A 27,691-nucleotide genomic window follows, 5' to 3' on the forward strand; every position below is an offset into this window, starting at 1 on the left:
GATCAACAATCTCCTATCTTCTATTCATTATAGCTTTGATCTTTACAAAAGGTGGCATATGCAATATATATTCACAAATCCTAGATCATGAATCTATAGCATATGCCATGGATACATGGTAAAAAGGAAATTGAAATCAAATAAGAAATTCCCTAATAGCTTACAATATCCCAAGACAGTGCTTGGTTACAACAAAATGAGTTTAAACTCAATACACATAATACCTGAGGCTTAAACAAAATAATTACATCAAGAAATAAAAAAGAAGCCTTAAGCTCCGAGTCCTCCCAAGCTATGTCCTTAGCGGAGGAATATTATTAGCACCTGAACATTGTTTCCACATAGGGTGAGCCAAAGACCAGTAGAGATACTCTAACACAATATATAAATCTTAGCAAAATCATAAGGTGAATGCACATGCATGCCATTTTCCATCTCAAAAAAATGCAATGCTAGATTATATATCAATTTATGAAAATAATCATTTTATACAAAAAAAATAGGGCAGTTGATACAGAACACTGAGAATCTCTAGGTGTGCCAGTAGGCTATACAAGCACTACCAAAGCCATTTTACTAGCACTAATCAGAAGGATTGACACCTAACCGTGCAGGTTTTTAGACTTTCACTAAGGACACACATGCCAACATAACAAAACCACAACTACACCCCTTAACTAGATTCACCACGGTATTTACCCATTTTTCTCAAAAACAAATACATTTACAATGTTCAATGTATAATGATGAACAATCCACAATGGATGAGAAATTTATTTCAATTCAACCTAATCCTCATGCAACGTCTATAACAATTAAGACTATCTTTTATCTATAGCCTAAAATAGATATTTTTATTCCATAGATAAATTTCTAATCAAAAGATACATTTTTATCAATTACAACAGGAGTGATATTACATATCCAACTCCACCATTATCATCCACATAACCATTATTCCAATTCCACAATATCCAACATCATTTTCCATTTTTCTTTTTACAATTTCAAATATCCAAAATTAGGACAAACCCATTTTTGTTCAAATTCAATTTCGGGAAAAGATTTCCATTATTTCAACACAACTCACCCACAACCATTTTCAAGAATCAATTTGGAAACCCTTCTTTTGATTTCAAATCAAACCCTAGGTTTTACCAAAAATTTCCAAATAACTAACCCATTTTCAAAGAACAAATAACTAAGCTAAAAATCATATAAAGAGTCAAAGGAATCCCTACCTCAAAGAAGAAGACATGAAGAAAAGATGGGTAGAACTTGACAGTGTCAAAAACACTAGATGCTCCAATCAAAATGAAGCCCTCGACGTGCTCAATGTTTTTCTCCAAAGGACTAGGGTGAGGAAATTCTCGGATTGAGAGTATTTGGGACTAAAGATCAAGAACTAGAGAGAGAGAGAGAGAGAGTAGATCTAGGGTTTTAAAATGTTTAGAGAGAGAAAGAGATGAAAAAGTGATTCAAAAAGGATGTCTTTCAGACTGATATACGCATAGACCGCTCGAGTGACCAAAACACTGCTCGAGTAAACAGACACGATAAGTGACACTACTTAAGCAAACAAAACCACCACTCTAGCGCACAATGACCCCCTTCCAATAGTTTAGACCTGTAAAAGTTCACTCGAGTGCAAGAAGCGTCACTTGAGCACAGATATCAAACTCTCGGTAGTTTTACAGACTGTAAAAGGCTGCTTGAGCATAGGAACGGTTGCTCAACCGAACAAGCCAAAATCTAGGCAACAACACTTTGAAAAAAAATAACTTCCCAACCTGTCTCAAATACAACCAAAACTCCCAATAGCCAAACCCAACAAACAATAAGAAGGAAAACAATAACAAGATGGAAAACAACAACAAGATGGAAATGAGCTTAATCACAATTAAATACACAGTTTCATTGATCCAAAAGTAATAAAATTGTCTCGTTAGAACTAGAATCATTATAAGATGTGTAAGTAATTAGTTTCAATTTACCTAATCCTCATGCAATTTCTATAACAATCAAAGTTATCCTCCACCGATAGCCCAAAAATAGATATTTCTACTCAACAAATAATTTCCAACAAAAGGTATAATCTCATCAATTTCAAAATGGGAGTGATACCACATATCCAACACCACTCTTATCAATCAACAGATACATTCCCTATATCTTTTCAAAACCCAACATCTTTTCCATTTTTGCTTCATAAATCAAATATTAATAGTTTTTGAACAAAACTTCCTTTACTTTCAAAATCACATGTAAGTAAAGAAATTCTAACATTTCAACATATCTCAACTATAAACACATCCCCACAACCTTTCTCAAGAACCCATTTGAAAACCCCTCTTTTACATTTCAAAAATCAAACTCTAGGTTTAACCTAAAATTTCCAAATCACTAAATCTTTTCAATGAGCAAATAACTAGGCTAAAAATCATACCAAAGGTTGAAGAAATTCCTACCCCAAGACTAGAAGAAAAAGAGAGCAAGGGTTGAAGTTTGGTAGAGCCAAAAACGATATCCTCTCCAATTAAAACAAAACTTTCTATGAGCTCTACCTTTTCTCCAAGGAACTAGGGTGGAGAAATCAATAGATTGAGAGTATTTGGGGTTTTAATGTAAGAACTAGAGAGAGAAAGAGTGAAGAAATTAAGGTTTTAGGACGTTTTAGAGAGAGAGAGAGGAAGTGAAAAAGTGATAAAATCTCATTTTTCTCGATCTGATATACGCATAGACTGTCTGGGTGACCAAAACACTTCTCGAGCGTCAGACATAATAAGAGACACCGCTCAAGTGACCAAAACACCGATCGAATGCACAATGACCCCCTCTTAGAAGTTTAGACCTGCAAAAGAGTACTTGAGCACAAAAAATACCGCTCGAGCAAAGATACCATACTTCTAGAAGTTTTACAGACCTATAAAAATACTAGAGAATCTCAAAGATCGCTCGAGCAAACAAGAAGAAAAAATTGGACAATAACACTTTTGAAAAACTAACTCTTAACCTGTTTCAAACGGAACCAACACTCAACTCAACTACCACCAAGATGAAAATGCCATGAACAATAATTAAAGACACGCAATCCCGAATCCAAGAGCAAGAAATGGATTGGATTTAATTGGAACCATTATAAAGCTTGTAATAAACAAGTTTAAAAATTATACAAATCATGATAGTGTCAATAGTCATGAAAGTGGTGATGGTGGTGATAACAGTGGTAATTGGATAGTGGTGGTGGTAGGTCATTATAGCGTTGGTAGTGGTAGTAAGGTGGTGTTGTGGTAGTGGTGTGGTGGTTATGATGGTGTCGATGGTGGTGGTTGTGATGTGGTAGTTGTGGTAGCGACTGTGGTGGTGGCAAATAATGAGAGTAGAGTGGTGGTTCTTGCGATGGTAATGGTGGTGATGGTGGTAGTGTGGCTTTTGTGACGGTGGTAGGAGAAGGCAGTGGTGGTGGTAATTGAGTAGTGGTTCTAGCAATGGTGGTAGTTGTTTGATAATTGTAGTGATAGTGGTGGTAATAGTGGTGGTAATGGCACCGACGGTAGTAGAGTGGTAGTTATATGGTGATGTGGTGATTGTAGAGGTGGTGGTGGTAGTAGCGATGATGATAGTAGTGTGGTAGCAGAGGTAGTGGTGGTTGGTGGTGACGGTGGTGCTAGTGGTGGTGATGTAATAGTGGTAGTGGCAATGATGGTAGAAGGATGGTGGTGATAATGGTGGGAGTGGTGCTGATGGCAATATGATGGTGGTTGTGTCCATGGTGGCGGTGACAATAGTGGTGATAGTAGTAATGGCAGCGACGGCAGCGACGACGATGATGATAGGGTGTAAAAAGTGTTAGAATAACTATTCTATTAGAATGGCGATTCTCACTTAGATAAAACGTTGTTTCATTGGAATGATTATTTTGACTTAGATAAAAAAATACTAAATAAGGAATGCAAAACTAGAATGAGTTTTTCATTACAGTCTTTCATTATACTAACCGTACTCTTACCTATGTTTGGTTCATAAATTTAAATAGAGATTTAGAAAAAAAAAATCAAAAAGGTGTGTGATAAACAATTATATTTTATTCAAATTTCACTTATTTATTTTTGATATTTCCTTTTCAAATGTCTAACAAAATCTTTGAACCAAACACAATGTTACTTAAAAGGGAAATTCTAACATATACCTGGTTTAAAGAAGTGGATTCGATAGAGAAACCAATTTTCACAAACAAACAAACTGATTAGGCAATGCGGTTAGTGTCCTATGCCTTGACAGATTCAATGACTTATTTGGAGGTTGTAATGTGAAGAAACAAAGATGAACAAACTGGAAATGTGATTAATACAAACTAGAAATGTGATTAATTACACTTTAACTTGTCACTTAATTACAAGAATTAGCATTATAATCGACAGGTCCAAATTGAGTTACAAGCACTGAAATTACCGTTAATCTACTCCTAAGTTACAGAACTACTCCTAAATAAGTTACACTACTCCTAGATTGCACAAGTGATATGAATTTGGTTGAAGGTCCTCTTCTCTTCAAATTCCCAACACTTATATGGCTTCATTGGCCATGACATGCTGCTACGTGTCTATTTGCTGGTTGATCTACAACTGCCCTTAACTTCATTTTCTCTTGGAAGTGCCATGTGCCTTATCTTTGATCCTTACTTTCAGACCACCATCTTCATGCCCACGATTCTTAGACTCTTAGTGATTACGCCCATGCTCCTGTCGACAGAGGATTCAAATTTTGGTGCCAACAATGCCCCTTCATTTAAGGTAAAACTATGTTTTGACTTGAATGAATATTCACTGAAAATGACATACTTCAAAGGCCCATGGAGACAAGGATAAACAAGCTTCCATTTGAACAAAAATGGGCCATTTTTGTCACCATATGACTTGTCAACAGATCCAAAAATTCTAGGATCATGTCCATCATCTACTTGACTTTTATCTCTTGTTTTCCCACATAGTTAGATAATATTTCTTCAAGTATTTATCATTAATTACTCTTTTATGTGGTTTTTTTTTTCTTTCTAGGAATGCAAAATGATATGCTCCTCCTTTAAGAACTTTAAAAATCTTGAATGGTCCTTCCCAATTAAGAGACCATTTTCCATACCCTGGATTCTTTGTTCCAAGAGGTAAAATAGTTTTCCAAACTAAATCTCCTTCAGAGAACACTTTATGCTTTACTTTCTTGTTATAGCTTCTTTTTACTTTCTTTTTTTGAGCTATCAAATGATTGAAAGCAAAAATCCTCTTTTCTTCTAAATCTTGTAATTCAATTGACATGGCTTCATTGTATTCATCCATTGGAATGTCTAACCGTTGAGCCAGTTGATTAGATCTTGCATTGAATTCCAAAGAAAGTACAACATCATGTCCATACACCAACTCATATGGAGTTGTCCATATACTATTTCTCCTAGAATTTTTGTAAGCCCACAGTACTTTAGATAATAGATTGTGCCAATCCCTAAGATTGTCCTCAATTATTCTCTCTAAAGTATTCCTTACAATTTTGTTTGTTGTCTTAGCTTGTCTATTTAATTTAGGATTTGAATGCCATACTCTTTGGCAAACTATTTTATTTCATCCCCATTGAACATAGTCCCTTGATCGATAGTAATAGACTGAGGCAAACCAAACCTATGGATCACATTCTCTTTAAGGAACTCAATAACCTAAGTTTGTGTGGCAACTTTTAATAGAATTGTTTTCACTCATTTTGTGAAATAATCAGTTACCACCAACAAATATGAGTGTGCCTTTGAAGAAGGTGGGAAAATCTAGCCTATCAAGTCCATTGTCCAACCTCTAAAAGGCCATGGTCTTAGTATTGAATTCAAACTTACAGTTGTGACCCTTTGGACATTGCCATGTTTTTGACAACTTTGGCATCCTTTAGCATGTGTAATTGTAGACACCCCATTTTTGACCGTCCTCAAGACTTGGACGTCACCGTTTGAACACTCGGTGATTACCCATGTTTGTGTTCGTTTGGAGTTCCCGGAGGTCTCGGCTCGCGCGCCTTGCCTCAGGATCTCCGAACTCGACTGTTTAGTGTCTGGTTTCACACCAAACACTTGTGTTTTGCCTTTGAGAGGCAGGGTAGGGCTTGTAGACCATCCCCATCCACCACCGGCAGTGGCTAGAGGCCACCGGCTGGTTTTTGCTGCCACCGGCAATGTATATTGCCGGCCGGCACTATTTGTTGCCGGTCAGCACTTTTTAGTACCGACCGGCACTCTTTTTGGCCAAGATGGCATTTTTGGCCGGCCGATTACTGTGCATCTGCTTTTGCAGATATTTTAAGACAGCTGTCTTGCTTTTGCTCCCCTCCATACACATGTATGGAGGGATCTCCCTCTTATGAAGCTTGTCTTGTAAGCTTTACAAGACAAGAAGTGCCATATAGAGAGAGGTGGGTCTCTTGGCTAGAGAGGTTAGAGACTTAAGATATTTTGAGAGCTTAGATAGCCATTGTTAGGGTTTGAGTTCTAGGGTTAGGGTTAGATACACATTATATCTCTCTTTCCCTCTCTTTTGTGCCCTTGTGTGTGTTTTAGTCCATACTATTGCACACAAGCACCTAGTGTTCCACCTTCCTCTTGGAACTGAGGTTCTAAGGGACTGATTTTGAGGTTTTGGTGTTGGATTCAAGCTAAGGAAGGCCATTGGAGCATCATTGTTGAAGAAGGCTTCAAGGGTAAGAATCTCACCCCTTTTTACCCCATTTTTGCATTGTATTTCTACCTATCTTAAATTCATTTTTGAGCTTAGTGTATAATACAAAAAAGTTCTGTTTTTAGACCCTCTTAGTTGTTTGTTAAGAGTGTTTTGTGGTTTGGGTAAGTTTGAACACCCTTAGGCCTTAAAAGGCCTCATTTTGTGCCCTTTTGTGCTAGCTTCGGGATTTTGGTGTTGGGGTCCCTTCACCACTGAAATCTTGAGGGATTTCAGTGGTGAAGGTGATGCCTCGAAGTCCCAAGAAGGAGAGGGCCACCCCCTCTCCTTGTTGTCCTTGAAAAGGACATGTTTTGGTCTCTAAAGGGAGCCTATGCTTGAGTGTGTGTTGAGCATGTTTAGGCTATTTTTCATGCTTATATATCCATAATATAACATGATTTTAAATTGGTTTTGGTACTCCATGCATGCCTAGCATAGTTGCCATGTAATGCCTTGTTATGCCTTAACATGTCTTAGGTTGTGTGCCTTTGTTTCTAGCATGTTTTAGGCTTACATTTGTGAAGATTTTGTGCATGTTTTGCCCTGTTCTAGGTCTGTCCTAGGTTATTTGGGTCGAATTTGGCATGCATCATATAGCCTCTTTGCATTCCGGCTTGTTGGCCTTAAGTATGTGAATGTATAGCATGCCATCCTTGCATTGTTTTGGTGATTTGAGACCATCCACCATGCCATTTCAGACCTTATTGTATACTTGAGAGCTCGCATTTGATGTCCCTTTAATGCCTTGTAAGGTTGTCATCTCATGCTCCATGTTTTGGTGATTATGCATGCCTTTGTATTTGAGTCATTTGGATGCCATCTAAGTGATCCTTAGGCCTTGTATTAATGTCCTAAAACTCTGTTTTTGGTCAATAAGTTCATGCCATGTTTGGGCTTGCTAAGTGTAGTTCAATACTCCGTTGGTTTGTTTTGAGCACTTAGGCCATTTGTTGCATGCTTGGCTTGATTTGTTGCTTGGTTTGGCACCATGTTTTGGCATGATTTTAGAGCTCATATTGCATGCTAATTGTCCATGAAATCTCTTGTCGAGTGTGCTTGAATGTTGCTTGCTTAATGCTTAAGGTTTGGACCATAACATGTGTATGTGTGCATGTGTGTTTAGCCTCCATTTTTGGGCATTTTGGCTACTGTTTTGGGCCTTATTAGAGCTGCCCAAATCATGTTTAAGACCACCTTTGCATCTATTAGCATTGCCTCATGTTTGCTTGTATGCTTGCATAAGTGCCTTGCCATGCCATGTTGCATCCTTAGCTTGCATGCTTAGGTTGCATTGCATCTTGCATGCATGCCTTGTTCCTTGACTTAGTGATAGGAATTGGGCCTTGTTTGGTTTGATTTGGTTTGCATGCATTTGAAATCAAAGTTGCATACTTGGTTCTTTGGGCCATCATGCATGGAAATCGTGATTGGTGGTCCGAGAATCGAGGCACATGCCCCTTTGAGTCATTATCATGATAAGGGACATGGTTGGTGCATATATGCCTTGAATTGCGCTGCCATGCTTTGCCTTGCCCTCTGTTGCTGTCATTTGCAGATTCTGCAGGAACACTCTGCCGACCGGCAGTGTAAGGTGCCGACCGGCAACAATTCCTCTGCCGACAGCTTCATTTTGTGTCGATGGCCACACACCACTGCCGGTGGTAATTCCACTCAGCCGGTGGCACTCCCCAGTGTCCAGGGATGCAGTCTTGAGGTTTTGACAGCCTCCAGAGGAGTGAAGAAAGGAAAACAGAGGCAGCCTATGCATGGCGGCGCGTTTCCCGAGGCGTCTTTCCTATTTTCTTAGTTTTAGTTAATTTGCTTAGTTGATTAGGTAATTTGTAATATTTAATTAACTTGCGTAGTTAATTAATTTGTAATATTTATTTGGTCTCTCCGAGTGAGGGTAAATATGTAATAAGTGTGCGTGGGTGGTGTGTATGTCTTCCAATCCCCATTTCTTTCTTCCCTTTTATTTACCTGCTTATGATGGTAGATTAGGGCACGTTTAATTTAGCATACCTTATGCTATGCATGCGTGCATCCATGCATTTGTACTGCATGCATTAGGCTCGGTACATCACGCTAACTGCATTTGTACTTTAATTCAAAAATTGAATATGTGATAGTTGATCGCATTTCATATGCCATGCTTAGGTTAGCCGAGCCTATCTAATTGCATCCTGTATGTGTTGCATTAGGCAATTTAACATGAACTAGGACACGCATGTTTGCTAACTAGTTTACTGTTTTGGCACGGAGTACAATGTAAGTATTTTCGCTTTAGCATCTCGCATGCGTGTGAATGTTAACATGACAGTATGCTTGCCATGCGGCTAAATGCTTATGTGAGATTAAATTGTTTGAATGCCTGTGGGTGAAGGTTGGATTGTTTGAGTTGGAAAAACTCATTGAAATCCGTGTTTTAGCCTACTTGCGAGTAGCAAATTCCAAAGCATTTTCAAAACAAACGGATATGCAATGTTTCTTTCCAAATTAGGCAATCTAGTCTATACTTGTTTGCTGCGCGCATAACATAGTAATTCTAGGCTAATAAATGGAATAAGAACACATAACATTTTCAAAATCGGATATCGTGGTTAGTAGAGGCCGGTCTTCGGACCGGGCGAAAGGGGGTGCTCATAGCTGACCTTCCCCGATCGTACCCAAGCTCCCGAGCCGAGACAACTCCGGTGATGACGGACATGTGGCCTTCGGCACCGAGTTAGGGTTTCCTAAGTTTCCCCATTTTAACAATATTTAGGTGGTGACTCTGTATCTGGCAAAGCAGTCCATGTTTGGCACTACTTTTTCAAAAATCTGTTTCTCAAAACGATTTGCCAGATTTGGACTCTTTGGTTCAGATTAAGAACCGCGACAACAAAAATCGCGAGTCCGAACTGTAGTAGCGAGGTCCCCCTCCGCAGGCGCGTGCTACAGTAATGTAATCCTTTCTTACAGATGGCCAAAAATAGCAATACATATTAATCAACCATCTCATTTTATCCCAACTTGATGGGCTCCATAAATGCCTTCATGTGCCTCAGCCATTGCTTTAATTTGATCTTCTTAGCCAATGCAGAACAATGTCAAACCATCATGTGCCTCTCTAAACAAATCATCACCCATGATGAAATAGTTTAGAGCTTGGTATCTTACTTGTCTGTTAGATCCTATATTAGGATTAGACAAGTATCTGATTAGAGGAAATCTCCAATCATTTTTAGATACTTCTAAGGCCATTACTGGTAAAAAAAATTCTATGTCTGTCCCTAAAGGTCAAGAAATTCCTCCTTTGAATTCTTATTATTCTTTCTTGGGCCCTTTTAGAAATCTTCAATCCTGATGCTGCTTGAGCCATCTCATTGGCTTCTTTGTTTTCTATTCTACATATGTGTGTAAATGATACATGGTAAAAAAAACTCATTAACCACCTTTTACACACTTAAACTCTCCCTCACTTTGCTTGATGACTAACTGAGAATCACCAAACACTTGTAACCTTCTAATTTTGAACTCTATAGCCAACTCAAGTCCAATTATCAAGGCTTGATATTCAGCCTAGTTACAAGACTGTACATGTTATTCATCTAATTGGTTGGAAAATCGGTACATCTATCTATTAGGTGAAACCAGAACAATACCTGCACCAACTCCATCATCTGTTTTTGACCCATCAAACATCAACCTCCAAGGTTTAATCTCTTCTATCACATGAACCTCAAATAAATCTAGTTCGATAGGTAAACATGGATGTTCTGCTAAAAAGCCTACTAAAGCCTGTCCAGGTTTAGATCCCTTCCATTATTTCAGCATGGCCCTAATGTTGCTTGGGCCAGCAAACATGGATGCACAGGAGCCCTTTGAAACAAAAATGGAGCATCATCCTCACCATAATCTTCTGCATGCCCAAATATCCCTGGGTCTGATCCATCACAGAACATGTGGTCAATGTCAAATATCTCTAAGTCACTTCCACCCATGGTATTGAATCAAAGACCAACATCCTTTCCTATTTTCTGAATCCTATTTTCTAAATCCCATTTATGACAATGGCTCTGGCTCTTTCTGTTTTAGTGTCACATCTAAAGCAAATGAACCTCTCATCAGGCTTTTGTTGAATCTTCTTTCCTTTTCCTTCCTTAGCAATTTTCTCCATTCTCTCTTTATGAAGTCTCTCTAACTCTATCAAGAGGACTCTAGGGTTTCTTCCTTTCTTTTTCTGGCCAGTCAACTAAAGGTCAGTGGACACCATATTAATTCCCACCATGTCTGGGAATGGATCACTGTCAACTGCTATTGCTCCTTAGTCTTTCTCAGTATACTTCAACTTCCCTTACTAGATCAAGTCATGCACATAGTTTCGAAATATGACAATTGTTAGTTAAGTGTCTAAAGGAATTTTGCCATTTGCAGTACTCTTTTCCAATTCTATCTATTTCTTTTGGAATGTTATGGCCAGGAGTTAAAAGTTAAAAATTTGTTGGCCAATAACTCATCAAACAAAGCATCTGCTTTTTGTAAGTCAAATGAATACTGTCTACTTGATGCAACCATATTTCTTTTGGCTGGTTGTGTTCCATCAATAGGTTTCTCAACCTTTCTCAAGGTCTCACAACCCATAGGCTTCTTTCCAATCACTTGTGCCATATCAACATCTACATCAAAGTAAAATTCAATTTTTTGGTAATAAGTACCAAGTGAAGTTGCCTTTCTTTGTTGTTCTTCTCTAAAGATTGACTCATAACTAGTTGGCCTTAAAGACAACTCACACAAGTCCCTAAACATCATTCCCTCAAATTTCTTTCTTAACTCAAAATCTAAATCATTTTGAGCCGATCTTATGACTTCTATATCAGGCACATATGCAAAACACCTATTTTTTGCTCTTTTAAACTTATCCATGTATTGTTCTGTTGTTTCTTTTTGTTTTTGTTTAAATTTCGACAGTTCTACCAAAGTAACTTCAGGTTCAGTTCTAAAGAACTGAGTATGAAATTGACTTTCCATTTCTTGCCATGTGTGCACATAATTTTCTAGCAAGTTAATAAACCAGGTAAACGCAGTTTTAGATAATGAATTTGGGAATAGTTTCATCTTTAGAAAATCATTTTGCCAAACTTCTCCACACTGTAGAACAAATATTCCTATATGTTCAAATGTGGTCTGCCTTTCTTTCCTTGTAAACAAAAAGAATTTAGGCACTTTAAAGTTCCTTGGGAGAGGTGTATTATCCACTTTTGGAGGATATGGACTTCTAAACATAAGTCTGTTTGGCCTTCTTAGACCTGGGCCATAAATTTCCTGAATTAAGTTAATTATTTGTTGCCTATTATTCATCATAGGGTCTACTCCTATGTATGCTTGCTGTTGTCCTCCTCCATGAAATTATGGTTGATAATAAGGGAAATGAGGTCCAGGCCCTCCAGGCCTTGGGTTCATAGAATGGTTGTTCCATGACAAGTTTTTCCATATTTGGAGGCCTTACTTGATTAGGTGGCCTAAGTCTTTGCTCTGCTATACCATAATGATCAACTACGGGCCTATCAAAAACATAATTATTATATATTTGTGGCCTTGGTTGCCCCCCAGGTCTTGATCCTAAGTCATTTGGATTATAATTAAAGACTGGATTTGGGGGGTATTCCCTCATTTCTATGTATTAGAACATAGGGTTTGTATTCATTCCCTCCTCATATCGTTCTTGAAGTGTAAGAGGTCTGTAAAATGATACATGTTCATTTACAATTGTGTGCTCTTGACGAGTGATATAAGGACCACATTGTACCTTGTATACTTGAGTCTCCTTCATAGATTTCCTTGATTGGCTTGGCTTGATGTTGATATTTTCAAATAAAGCTAGCAAATCATCAATCATCATCTAGTTCTCATGTGCAGACATAGAACTAATCATCTACCATGCGTGCTGTAGATAAGCCCTTCTTGGGTCTGTGGTAGGGCCACTTGTTTGGCCTGCAAAAGCTACACTCTAGCCATTTTCTTGGCCTTCTTCTTGCTTAGCCACTGAATAGCCATCTTCTACGTTGTTTTTAACTCCTTCAAACTCACCATCAAGGTCATCTCTAAAAAATCTAGAAATCCCCTAGAATTATTGATTTGTGGTCATGTATCAATTTTAATCAGTAAATAGCAATCCCAATCAAACAATCAAGACAAATCGACACAACGATTTCAACGTGGAAAAATTACAATTAGAGCACCTCCAATTGTGATAAAAAAATCATGGGAAAAAGCCACAAAACAATCCACTAAGAAGACAAAAGGAATTACACAAGTGCACTCTCAATTACATAGCGAATCCACGCCCAAATTGAACCGACCCCTATATGCCTCTTCCACCACGGTCTTTGTCACGACCCAAACCCACCCTTATAGGTTTAGCATCGTAACCGGCCAGTAATCCTGGGATTACCAAAGGCCTCTAAGACAAATTAACATAATATTAGGGCTAGCGGAAGCAAATAACAAATATACAACGTCCATTGAGCTGTGCAGACTCATATAAGATAGAAAATTTTTAAAATTTTTATATACATATATACACATCATCCTTACGTCATTAGATATATAAAAATTAGACAAAAAGAGACTTAGCCCTATTTACAAAATACACAAAGACTTGTTTAACCAAACAAGAAAACAAAACTTAAACTTTAAATCACATAGCCATAGCCACTTGACATATCCAGAACCTCCACGAGAGGCACATAGGTTGGCTGACAAAAACAGATTCCAAGCAAACGCCTCTAAGCCTGGTCACGTGCTTGATCACCTACGTACATAAACAATACAGTGAGCTAGAGCCCAGTGAATAATAACAGCGTAAAGAGTTTTAATGAATGATGTCTATACCAGATTTAGAAATCATAATTCAGATTCATAAACAGATTCATATCTGTACGGGAAGGAAATGTTCGTCGCTGTCTGTACTCCTTTCGTCCAAGCTCCTTGTCTATCCGATCGACCTGCGAGCACAACGGCGGTGAGCTGCCCGACGGTGTGTTGCCGGAAAACCCCTTCGACGGTCAAGTTAGCACACACTCAGGGAGAGAGAGGAAGAGAGAGATATAGCACAATGAGGGTTTCTCACCAAATGATCTCCCATCCCCAGCATGGAGGGTGCAGTCATGCTTATATACTTTTTGCGCTCAACTCTGCACCCATTAGTCTCTTGACACGTGGATCTACTCTCCCATCTGTCAGCACAAATCCAGCGAACACCACCTAACCAAACCGCCAGACAGCATTAGTGGGAACTCAGCAGCCCAGCGGCATCACCTCAGCCTCACACGACCATACTACGTAACGAGTCTGAGTGCTCCACTTGCCGAGCTCCAGAACAACCGAGCTTAGTAGCATTCTGGCAGAGCCGAGTTCAAGATTGGTCAAGTCGGTAAACGGAAGGCCTTTCCCGTCGAGCTAAATGTGCGAACCATGGAACCCGGGGTACCCGACGATCATCCCGGCCAAATTAGCTCGGTCCAAACATGGGACTCGGACCTCGGGCCTGGGCCTCGACCGAGCAAGACCAACTCCAGGGAAACCCAAGTTAGCTCGGCCTGAATAGTGGGCCCGAGCCTTAACCGGGCAAAACCCACTCTGAATAGGCCCAAGTTAGCTCGACCCTATCCTGTCCGGCTTCTACCACGGCCCAAAGCCAGATTATAAATCTCCTTCTCAATTGCCCCTTAATTCCGTCCGCGCAAGCATGACAGGGATTACATGATTCGAACAGGGTAGATTCTCCCTCGGTTCTTAGTTCGCAAGACGTTAACCGCGCTAATCCCTATGCTCGATTTCTTGATTTGCTCGATCAACGCCTCAACTCGCCTTCCTGTCTCTTCAATACTGACGCCGCCATCAATAGGGATACGCGTTGATCATTTATTAGCCCCGAGCAGCCAACCCAGCCGTCTCTTCATATTCAAATTTAGGCGGTTCTTTTCTCCTATAAACACGCCACTTCCCCCTGCATTTTCTTCCTACTGTCTCTCCTTCACTCCAGACGACCTGACGCTGCAGTGCCCTCCTCTCTATCAAACACCTTCCTAGCCTTGGACTGACTTTGAGCTCGAAGATTCGACTGTCGCCCTCATTCTGGTAAGTTCTTCGAATCTCTTCATTGCTTTTTCATTTGGTATTTTACATTTTACGGCATAAAGCCATAGGTTTTAGGATAGAGCTCCCCAAAAACCTCCTCTGCCCCTGTTCTCTTTACTGTTCTTCAACCTCAGTGATGAACACACGAGGATCTGGGGCGAACCGGGCTCCAGGTCTTCTTTTGATCCCAAAAAGCATCGAAACTGAGCAAGTTGCGAGTTTGCAAAACTCGTGTAGAAACCGAGGTAACAGAGTGCTGGACCGCTCCACCGGGCTAAAATCTAGTCCGCTTAAGCGGCCGAGCTTCTGGTTTACCTTTGTGACCGAGATAAACTGGCACACCATATGACCGAGCTAAAGTCAAGCTCGTTTTGCGCGACCGCGCTCCCACTTACACTTGCACTCCTTTTACTACAGAGTCCAAGGGGACCACGCACCAACACTGAGGCTCTCAAAGACCGAGCAGCCATCAAATGAGAGTTTTTGCCAAACCAACATAGCCGTGCTAAAACCAGCCAGCTACACATGGGGCGCTACCGCTTCCTGGTCGACACGCCGGTCGCATTAGCCGCGTTTCGGGAAGAATACGGTGTCCCTGCTGACGTGCATCTCGAGCTCAGTGCCGAGGACACAGGCCCTTGGGGCAGATTGGACCAGTGCCCTTTTACCGTGCTGTCCATTATCGAAGGCGGCCTTCGCTTCCCGGTGAATCCTCTAATGTGCGAGTTCCTGAGGTGCACCGAGCTAACACCAACACACATCTCAACCAACACCTATAGAATAATTAACGGGATAGCAGAGCTGAACAACCGGCTAGGAATCAGCCTAGGATTAGCCGAGATACTCCACCAGTACACCCTCGGGCATACAGGCGATGGACTTAACTACTACATAAAGATCAGACCGGGCAAGGAGAAGATAGTAACCGGCACCCCGGATAAAGATAAGCGCAACAACGACTTTTTCTGGGTGTCTGGAAACTATGAAACAGCCGACGTGCCCGGCTGGTGCATCAGCAAGAACTTCAGTTCGACATGTAAGCTGTGCTCACTGCTCGGTCAAATTATTTTCCTTCACTATTCTGTACTAATGCCTTTTCTTTTTTTCCTCATTACAGCCATCGAAGCTTTGCAAGCCAACTACCATAATCCCAATGAAGCAGTCATCAGAACTGTATTGTGGTACCGTAACCGGGATTGCCACGAATTTCTCAGCTACGTATCGACCTACAGATAGCAGTCATCAGAACTGTATTGTGGTACCGTAACCGGGATTGCCACGAATTTCTCAGCTACGTATCGACCTACAGATACTCCACTCCTCGCCGAAGTAGAGTAACAGACTTCCTCCGAGCGCCGTCTCCACCTCCCGATCCAACACTACCGGACGTGCCACTAATTCGGCTGACCGAGGAAGAGGAAATGGCCAAGCGAAACCGCATCAAGAATCTCATCACCGCCACATCCACCGAGCTGCCGAGCATCCCTTCCCACGCAGCTGCTGCCGGTCAAACAAACGGGGCCGTGGTTGCGTTGGCGTCAACTGCCGTGGTGCAGCCTAGCAAGGACAACTGCCGGGTTGGAAAAAGGCCTCGGACCGCCGACCCCTCAGCCAAGCTTGTTGCGGAGCTGAGCACCAAGCAACCCGCGGCCATAACTGAGCTGACACCTCCCTGGAAGCCTCAATTGATGCACCGGGGAAAACAGATCTCGGCCAGTGCTTCGGTCAAAGGAGATAAAGAGCATCTCCTCGCCTTTGACCTAACAAAAGCCCTGCTCCTGCCGAGCGATGTGACCGGTAGCAACCACGTGCTCGACACCCGGCTCGTGAAGTCCTCGGTCAAGTCTATGACCCGGGTAAGAATTTTGCATGTTTTATTCAAAATTTTCCAAGTGTTTGCTCGGTTCCTTTTCTCTAATCAAACTCTCTTCTTGCAGGCCATCCAAAAACAACACCTTATAATGGAGTGGATTCACAAACTCCGGCAAAAGGCGACCGACACCGCCAGCCAGGTCAAGCATCTGCAGACCGAGCCGGGATAGTTAAAGGCTTCTTTGGAGATTGCAAACACAGACAACTCCAAATTGCTCGGCCAACTTGGAGCCACCGAGAAAGAAAAGGACGCTCTCCGAGCTGAGCTGGAAGCGTTGAAACAATCAAGGAAGGATGAGGTGGACGAGGCCAACAATGCATGTTTCAAGGAGGCCGAAGAAAGCTACACCAAGCAAGTCGAGGCCACCAAGGACATATTCTTCAAGTCCGGTTGGAAGGCTGCTTGCGAACAGCTCGGCCAAGGATCTGGAACCGACGTGTTTGCCTCTCCTCCAGCTACCTTTCTGCCAACGTACATGGTGCCATACGCCAACGACGTCTTCAGTGCATTGCAGGCTGAGGCCGAGGAGGAAAGTGGGGATGAAGCCGAGGAAAATGCCGAAGGAGAAAACCACCCAAAGCAAGCCGGCCAGGTGGAGACCGGCGTCCAAGAAACCACAACTACGGTCGACCTGGAGGCAGTTGCAACCGGGAATGACTTCGCTGACCTTTCCCCCTTAGTTTAGTTTTTTTTTTTCTTTTAAGAATGTAACCGGGCTGTCTGCCCTACCTTATGTAATTCAGTTTCGCATCAATGAAAAGTTTTGATTTTGTTAACTGTTGCACTGCTTGTTGGACTGTGTTTCATTATCTCGGCAGGAACCCTTAAGCAAAACGTCAACTACTTTAGCCGGGGGAAAGCACCTCGGTTAAATCTTTTGAGTTAGGCAAATCACCAACCCTTTAGCCGGGACAAAGCATCTCGGCCAAAGCCTTGAGTAAATCATCAACTCATTCAATCGGAGTAAGACATCTCGGTTGAAACCACAGAGTTGAGTAAATCATCAACTCATTTAACCGGAGTAAAACATCTCAGTTGAAACCACAGAGTTGAGTAAATCATTAACTCATTCAACTAGAGTAAAACATCTCGGTTGAAACCACAGAGTTGAGTGAATCATCAACTCATTCAACCAGAGTAAAACGTCTCGGTTGAAACCACAGAGTTGAGTAAATCATCAACTCATTCAACCGGAGTAAAACATCTCGGTTGAAACCATAGAGTTTAGTAAATCATCAACTCATCTAACCGAAGTAAAACATCTCGGTTGAAACCACAGAGTTGAGTAAATCATCAACTCATTCAACCGGAGTAAAACATCTCGGTTGAAACCACAGAGGAGTAAATCATTAACTCATTTAACCGGAGTAAAACATCTCGATTGAAACCACAGAGTTGAGTAAATCATCAACTCATTCAACTGGAGTAAAACATCTTAGTTGAAACCATAGAGGAGTAAATCATCAACTCATCTAACCGGAGTAAAACATCTCGGTTGAAACCACAGAGTTGAGTAAATCATCAACTCATTCAACCGGAGTAAAACATCTCGGTTAAAACCACATGAGTAAATCATCAACTCATTTAACCGGAGTAAAACATCTCGGTTAAAACCACAAAGTTGAGTAAATCATCAACTCATTCAACCGGAGTAAAACATCTCGGTTGAAATCTCAAAGTAGGTATCGCAAACAACAAAATGCTTCAGCAAAAAAAAGTCACTTCTATTATATTGACAAAAAGAGTATTACATTCAGAAGTACAGGGAGAGCAAGTCCTTCCACAAAAAATTACATAAGAACATCAAATCCTAAAAATAGTACAGTTTGAGGTTGGCCGCATTCCATGGCTGGGGTATGCCTTTTCCTTTCAAATCTTCCAAGTGGTATGCCCCCTTGCCCGCCAGACCGGTTATCTTGTAAGGCCCTTCCCAGTTTGCCCCTAGCTTGCCTTCGCCCGGCACCAGTGTGTTGCTCATGACCTTTCTTAAAACCCAGTCGCCCACTTTAAACAGTCTGGGGTGCACGATTTTGTTGTATTTCCTGGACAATTCTTGTTGGTATGCGGCCATGTGGATCAAAGCTTTTTCTTGGCGCTTTTCAGCTAGGTCCAATTCCAGGGCGACTGCCTCAGAGTTCATCTCGGGCTCAAAATTTTCACTGTGGATGGTGGGCATGCCGATTTCCAATAGGATGACCGCCTCCATGCCGTATGCCAAGGCAAAAGGAGTTTCCCCGGTAGATCGCCTCGGGGTCGTCCGATGTGCCCAAAGGACACTTGGGAGTTCCTCGGCCCATTTTCCTTTGGCTTTTTCAAGTCTTTTCTTCAACCCATCAAGAATGGTCTTGTTTGATGCTTCAGCTTGGCCGTTGGACTGCGGGTAAGTCGGAGTGGAGTTGTAGAATTCGATCTTCAATTCCTCACAAAATCCTCTGAATAAGCACCCGTCAAATTGGGTGCCATTATCAAAAATCAGAATCTTGGGGACGCCAAATCGCGTTATCACATTCTGCCAGACAAACCATTTGACGTTTTTCTCCTTGATAGTCACTAAGGGCTCAACTTCCACCCATTTGGTGAAGTAATCCGTAGCTGCAATGAAGAACTTCCAGTTGCCTGGTGCCGTTGGGAGTGGTCCCACTATGTATAGCCCCCACATCGCAAAAAGCCAAGGGCTTGTGAGGGAGAGAAGTTCTCTGGCCGGCTGGTGAATTTGGTGGGCGAACTTCTGGCACTTCTCACATTTTATAACATATTTTTGAGCGTCCGCTTGCATGCACGACCACCAATATCCTTGTGAGATAGCTCGGTAGGCCAAAGATCCTCCCACAATGTGACTTCTGCATATGCCTTCATGAATCTCGTACAGGAATGCATTCACGCTGTTTGGGTGCACACATTTGATGTAAGGACAGGTGAATGACTTCTTGTATAAAGCACCAGATGGAGAGAGCCAAAACTACTCTGACTTCACCTGGACTTTATGCGCTTCCTTTTTATCGGCCGGAAGGGTCCACTCTTTCAAGAAGAGGATAATAGGGTCCATCCAAGAAGGGCCAAACTCGATGTAGAGTACTTCTGTCTGCTCGGGTTCCTCAATACTAGGCCTTGGAAGAAACTCAATCAGGAGAGGGCTGGAAGATGTTCTGTCGACCATGGAAGCTAGGCCGGCTAATTCATCCGCACAGCTGTTTTCTTCACGACCAATTTGTTGGACCCTTATGGCCTGGAATCGCTTGATGTGTTCTCTTACGAGAGCTTGGTACTTGGCCATTCTGTCGTCTTTGGCTTCATAGACCCCGGACACTTGGTTGACTACAAGTTGGGAGTCACTGTAAATTATCAGCTCGGAGGCGTGCAACTGAAGCGCGCTCTTGAGCCCGACCAATAGTGCCTCGTATTCAGCCTCGTTGTTTGACGCAGGGAATCCGAGGGTGATAGAGTGCTCGATGGTCAGACCATCTGGCGAGATCAAAACTATGCCGAGCTCGGCACCGTGACGATTTGAGGCTCCATCTACAAAAAGTTTCCACATTTCACCGACAAAGAGCTTCCAATACTCTGATAGGTCCTGGGAGGCTTGAAGGTTGATGGGATCACGGTCGCTCGGCTGTTCGATTTCTGATTGGCTACTGTTCGGTTCCATTTCATCCCCTCTCGGCGATGCGGCACTGGACCCAACAGGTTGGTCTGTTATGCCCAAGTCCGGCGTCGCATTGCCGGGCTGCAATACTGTGCCGGTTGGAGGTTCTATAGCGGGGCGCGCAAGTTCCGCGTCGCCAACATTGCCCTGCTGTGCAATTTCTGTTGAGCCTACGTTCACCTCCTCGGCTACCGTGGCAAGATCCACCGAGCATACTGGATGAATTCCAGGTGAGAATTCAGCGACAAAATCAGCCAATGTCTGTGCTTTTATGGCAGTTCGGGGTTAGAACTTGACGTCGAATTGTCCCAATTCGACTGCCCACTTGAGGATTCGACCGGAGAAATTCGCCTGCTCAAACAAGGCTTTGAGGGGGAACTCGGTCAACACGATGATTGTGTGAGCATGAGAATAGTGGGCCAATTTCCTAGAGGCCATCATCAACGCCAAAGCAAGTTTTTCCAGCGGCAAGTACCTCGACTCTGCCGGTAGCAAGGTTTTGCTCACGTAGAAGATGGGGAAATGCTAGATACCTTATGACCGGACAAGCACTACGCTAACTGCATGCTGAGAAACGGCCAGGTTAAGGAAGAGTTCTTCGTCGGGCTTGGGTGTCACCAATAATGGAGTAGAAGACAAATACGCCTTGAGCTCGGCCAAAGCCCTGTCACATTCCTCATCCCATGAAAACTTGGATTTTAGGGCTCGAAAGAAAGGGCGGCAGCGATCTGATGACCGACTTATGAATCGGTTAAGCGCGGCGGTCATTCCGGCCAGATGCTGCACGTTCTTCGCCGAGTTGGGTTGCTTCAATTCTTATATGGCTTTGATTTGTGTGGGGTCCGCCTCGATGCCTTGGTTTATGACTAGGAAGCCTAGGAATTTCCCAGATCCCACGCCGAAGGCACACTTAGACGCATTCAGGCGTAGCTTGTGCTGTTTGAGAATGGCGAACATCTCGGCTAGGTCAGACAAGTGGTCTGCCTGATGCCTACTTTTAACAACCATGTCATCGATATAAGCCTCCATCGTCCGGCCTAGCAGATGAGTGAACATTTTGGTCACAATCCTTTGGAAAATTGTCCCGACATTCTTCAAACCAAAAGGCATGAATCGATAGCAGAATAGTCCCCTTGGAGTGGTGAAAGAGGTTATCTCACGGTCGGGGCCATGCATGGCAATCTAATGATAACCGCGGTAGGCATCCAAGAAACTGAGCCTATTATGTTCGGCCGTTAGATTCACCAGCTGGTCTATTCTGGGCAGAGGAAAGCTGTCTTTAGGGCAAGCTCGGTTGACGGTCTTGTAGTCAACACAAACTCGCCACTTCTCATTCTTCTTGGGTACTACGACCGTGTTTGATATCCACCGAGGGTAGTGTATTTCCTGAATACCCCGTGCTTCAAGCAAGTTCCTTACCTCCTCCGCAACTACCTCGGCATGATGAAGAGCCGATCTCCTTGTTCTTTGAATGACAGGACATGCATCCGGGAAGACATTGAGTTAGTGGAAAATAAAGCTTGGGTCAACGCCGGGCATGTCGTACGGCGTCCAGGCGAAGACTTCGATATTCGCCATCAAGAAATCTACCATCTCGGTTCTTTCTTGGGCGGTAAGGCTTGACCCTAGCAAAAAGAATTTGTTTGGACTTTCGGTGTCGATCCGCACTTCCACCAACTCTTCCACAGCCTTGTCCTCAGCCTTGGCACCCACATCTTCAAGGACTCCCTGGCCTTCCGGTCCTTCAATTATTTGGACGAAGCCTTTGGTAGCCCAACTCCCATTCACTGCCACGAAGCATTGTTTCGACATGACTTGATTGCCCTAAATTTCCTCAATTTCCCCCATAGTCGAGGGAAATCTTATAACCTGGTGGTAGGTCGACGCTACAGCCTGCATAGTGTGAAGCCATCCCCTACCGAGGATCAGATTGTACGTAGACAGCACCTTCAATACCCAGAACTCCACCTGCTTGACCACGGATCCAGCTTTAACCGGTAAAATTATCTTTCCCATAGGCCACTCCGGTTGCGAATTGAAACCAACCAGTGGCGAAGTTGCTAGAGCCAAATCTGTATCCCGGAGTTTGAGTTGCTTGAACACATCGTAGTACATAATCTCAACAGAGCTTCCTTGGTCAATCAAGATGCGCTTGACATCGAACTCTCTGACACGGAGGGTGACCAATGCGCTCTAGGTACCTTGTGGAAAAACTAATCACGTCTTTCTCCTCGGTCTTGCCCTTTTTGACCACGGACTGGATTGACAAAACTTCCCTCATATGTTCCGCCTTTTTGATCATTCCTCAGAGCTCGCACACACGCGCTGGTTCCACTATGCCGTGGATCACATTGACCACTCCTTGAGAGGGCGCTTCTAAGTCATCCAAACCATTCAGATCAGTCGGGGCAGGATGCGCAGCTTTGACGCCCCCATCAATGTAAAGGTCTAAGTGACTGGCGGCGACTAACTCCTCCAAGTTTTGCTTCAAAGGCAAACAGTCCTCTATTTGGTGTCCTCGCTCTCGATGATATGTGCAACAGTACCGCGGATTGAAGCCCTTTTGCGCATCGCCTAACTTAGCAGGAAACCGGACGTAATCCTCGTCACGGATTTCACTAAGTATGCAATAGATTGGAATCTTAAAGACCGTGGTGATGCCCGTCCGAGCGTTCAACCTTCTGTTAGCATCAGCTGCATCATCGCGGGGGTATTCTGCTCGGTCATTTCGATGACCCCTACCCTGGTTTCAATGATTTGGTCCACGATCAGATTCCCCGGCGCGATCATTTGGACGGTTAGGCTCCTGTCCGACCGCGTGTACCTTGCCAGCCGACCTCTTATCTGTTACCATCGGAGTTGTCTTCGCGGTGGACGCTGCCGCATCATCCTCTACTCGGATGTGCTCATTGATGCGCTGCATTAGTTGCCCCATGGATGTCGGCTGGTTCATGGTAAGCGAGTCCCGCAACCTATGTCCGATCGGGAGACCGCGCTTATATTGGGTGATTGTCAGGTTGATAGGGCAATCTAGAATCTCATTGAAGGTTTCCCAGTACCTGGAGTTGTATGCCTTGAGAGTGTCACTCGACTCCATCTTGACACTGAGAAGGTGGTCCATTTCCTTTGGTGTTTTGGTATTGGTTTTGAAACGAGTCACGAATGCTTCCACCAACTGCTGCCACCTTTCGATGCTTTCCTCCGGCCGCCTTTCAAACCATTTGAAGCCCAATTCGCCCAAACTTGACGGGAAAATAAGGCACATAAGAGCGTCATTGCGCCTATGTCCGGCCATAACCTGCCAGAAGTGGCTTACATGCATGTACGGATCGGTTTTTCCGTTATAAAGCGTAAACTTGGGCTGGTGAAAGCCCGCCGGGAGCGGTGTGGTTTCTATCTCAAAGGAGAAGGGGGTGGCGTTCAGCCTCGCCAAATCTGTGTCTAGAGGGACAGACACGGCTGGGCGGGGTGGCGGCATTATGACCTCCTCACTGGCGTGACCCCCGTAAGATAGCCGCTGGAGCGCTGACACCCTTTCGGCCTTCCGTCGGTGAGCTCGCTCCTTCAAGACATCCCTCAAGTCCTCTGAACGGATGGAGTAAGAATATCCTGAAGTGGTCGCCGGACGTGAGGGATGGTAGGTACTATCTTGCGCGCTAGACTTCTCTGCAGGCATGTCTAGGTCTCCACCCCTATAGCTTCTGGTGATAGAAAGGGATGGAGTGCGCCGCTGGCTCTAGCTGCCTGAACGGCGGGGTTGGGTGCGCTCACTATGGTCTCTCACTCCAGCAACACCCGTCTCTTTGACCTGGCATTTGAGAGCTTCCATCTCTGCCGCCATTCTCTGGATGACAGTGTCTTAGTCCCTTAACTTGTGCTCCAAACGTCTAGCGTGCGATTCTTTTCACTGCCGGTGTCCGTCTGGGCTCTATGAATGACCGAAACTTCTAGCGCACTTATCTCATGTATCTCTTGAATGTCCTCCTGGGGAAGTCTCCAGGTCCACCATGTTCTAAATGGCGGGGAGTCCGTCTCTCTGTCTGGCTGATTCCGGGGTAACACCGTCAATGGCAGACAACGGTATTTCGTCGTTGTTCGCCATTGAAAGCAATCGGATGAGCTTGGAAGACAAGGTTTTGTCTGTTGAACCTTCCTACAGACGGCGCCAATTATACGGGAAGGAAATGTTCGTCGCTGTCCGTACTCCTTTCGTCTAAGGTTCTTGTCTATCCGATCGACCTGCGAGCACAACGGCGGTGAGCTGCCCGGCGGTGTGTTGTCGGAAAACCCCTCCGACGGTCAAGTTAGCACACACTCAGGAAGAGAGAGGAAGAGAGAGATATAGCACAATGAGGGTTTGTCATCAAATGATCTCCCATCTCCAGCATGGGGGGTGCAGTCATGCTTATATACTTTATGCGCTCAACTCTGCACCCATTAGTCTCTTGACACGTGGAGCTGCTCTCCCATCTATCAGCACAAATCCAGCGAACACCACCAAACCAAACCGCTAGACAACTTTAGCGGGAACTCGGCAGCCCGGCAGCATCACCTCGGCCTCACACGACCGTGCTGCGTAACGAGTCCGAGTGCTTCACTTGCCGAGCTCCATAACAACCGAGTTCAGTATCATCCTGGTCGAGCCGAGTTCAAGATCGGTCAAGCCGGTAAACGGAAGGCCTTTCCCGCCGAGCTAAACGTGCAAACCATGGAACCCGGGGTAGCCGACGATCATCCTGGCCAATTAGCTCGGTCCAAACATGGGACCTGGACCTCGGGCCTAGGCCTCGACCGAGCAAGACCAACTCCGGGGAAGCCCAAGTTAGCTCGGCTTGAACAGGGGGCCCGAGCCTCGATCGGGCAAAACCCACTTTGAACAGGCCCAAGTCAGTTTGGCCCAAACATGCCCGGCCCTATCCTATCCGGCTTCTACCACGGCCCAAAGCCAAATTATAAATCTCCCTCTTAATATCCATATTCATATTTATATTCTTGTTAAAATCATATACAGAAATTAAAGTTCATGCTTACTCATACGTGGTATATCCATTAGCGCTAACAGAACAGATACAGAACAGATGTAGAACATATTGTGGTTATGAATAACCAGTTCCATGAAAGAACCTCCGGATTCGGGTAACAGAGAATAGATATGCTGAGCCCCATGATGGAGCCTTCGGTATGGGTAACAGAGTGTAGACATAGTAAGTTTCACAATGGAACCTCCAATACCGGGTAATAGCTAATAGATATCACATAATGCTAAGGATGCCACGAATACATTGTCAGAAATTGGACAATCATTCATTGAACAGAACATATCATTTCAGAAAACAGATCTTAATTCATCATACAGAAAATAAATAAAATTGAACATAGCTTTACTAAGTTATTACTCACAGATAGCTGCAGAAGCAGATCAGACAAATTAGACAGATAAGACAAATCAGACAGACAATAACGCGTGACCTACACAAGCACATAACATATACACATTGAAATACAATATCAATTCCTTGATCAAACTTGACTTTTCTTATCTTTTTCTGTCTAAGTAGTCCAGAGTTCTACTATGCTTGCGCTTTCTTATTTAAATAAATAGGGTTCTCATTTCACATATCCTTTCATTACTAAATCATTCTTTTCTGAATAAACCAATTTCTTACTTGGCTTTTTAATAATAACTTATTCTTTAATCAACTAGTTAATGTTGATTGTTAGCTTATTAATCTTTATTGTGCCATAAATCATGTTTAGAATGCTTTGGAAAGAGATGAGAATAAAAATGTGAATTAAATGTAATTTTCCAAAATATGCTAAAGATAGGGTCTTTGCTCGAGCAGACCTTTGGTTGCTCGAGCGGTCTGAAAAGCTATATAAAAATACTGGTTGACCTTAATGTTCGCTCGAGCGGCTAGCAAATTTCCTGTGCTTTCAAAATCAACAAATAATTTCCAAACACATTTTCAAAACTTAAACTCTTCCTTGAACCAATTTAAACATGTAATTTTATTAATAAAGATGAACCCATGACTAATTTTTCAATTTCTAATACAAAAATCTCTTTGATCATTAAGATTAAAACCAATAATTTCATGAATATAATAATTTCAACATTCTTCTTCTTTGTTTTATAAAACATAAATTAAAGCTATAAAGCCTTTTCAAAATATTTACATGTAAGAAATTTAAATCAAAATCAAACTAATTTTTGATTCTCAAATATAAATTATAATTTATTTCCATATTGATTCAGCTTAACCATGTTCATGAATTAATTCTTTAATTCTTCCAAATTACATGCATGTAGAAATAAGATTCAAATTCATATAAGACATTCAAAATCAAATCTAAAATAATTAATTTCTAATTTAACTTCATAAACTTGATCTTGGCTCTAATTCTTCATTTTCTTGTCAATTTCCTAGCAAACATTGAATATGTGTAATTCAAATAAAACTAACTAATTTAATATATATTCCAAAATTTGTTTAAATTAAATAAAGTTCTTAAATTACATTGCATGCATGTGTTAATAATCAAAATCAAAATTCATATTTTCATGAACTCATGGTTTCCAAACTTTTCTTCAAAATCAAATGTAGAATAAACTTGCATGACTCAAATCCTTTCAAAACTCATGGTGCATGCAAATATACATCCCATATATATATATATATATCAAGGTTCACAAATCCAAGCTTAATTTGAAGAGTTCCTACAATTATTTCCACATTTATGCTTTAATTCTTCCAAATTACTTGCATGCAAAAATGAGACTCAAATTCATGCAAGCTATTCAAAATCAAACCAAAAATATAATTAATTTCTAAGTTTATTTCCATAACCATGAGCCTAGCTTAATTTTATCATTCAAACCCATTTCCTTACAAATTCCATGAATTGATTCCATGACTTCCTTAGTTTCAACTAGTATGTGAAGCTTGTACATGAATTAAGCATAAATCTCTTACCTAAAGCTTCAATTTCAGATGTAATGTGTTGATTTCCTCTAATTCCCCTTGTTATTCCTTCCATTTCCATCACAAAGTGGGTTTCTCTCTCTATATCCTTGAGCTCTCAAACTCACTCTGTTTCTAAGCTTCTTTCCAGTAGAAAATGGACTCAAGATAAGCTCTCTCTCTTCTTCTTGACTCACATATAACACAGACACTTCACTTCTTAACAAGGCCCCACGTGTGCACACTTGCACCTTTCTTTGAGCTCCAAAACAACACTCACGTGCACACACATAGATTTCTCTGCACATACACCCACAATTCTAGTTTGTTCCATAATTTAATT

The 27,691-nt window shown here is 42.5% G+C and overlaps 1 long non-coding RNA gene across 1 annotated transcript; it reads right to left on the reverse strand.

Moving 5' to 3' along the window:
• Positions 1 to 27,520, reverse strand: LOC145792247 (uncharacterized). The gene is made up of 2 exons (XR_014331631.1): positions 27,361 to 27,520; positions 1 to 324 (listed from the first exon to the last, which is right to left on the reverse strand). It is a non-coding gene; the product is annotated as an uncharacterized LOC145792247 (long non-coding RNA).
• Between the last annotated feature and the right edge of the window lie 171 nt (positions 27,521 to 27,691).

Source organism: Camellia sinensis, chromosome 6 (genome assembly GCF_055761805.1).
Source record: "Camellia sinensis isolate YWXY chromosome 6, ASM5576180v1, whole genome shotgun sequence".
NCBI classification, from domain to species: domain Eukaryota; kingdom Viridiplantae; phylum Streptophyta; class Magnoliopsida; order Ericales; family Theaceae; genus Camellia; species Camellia sinensis.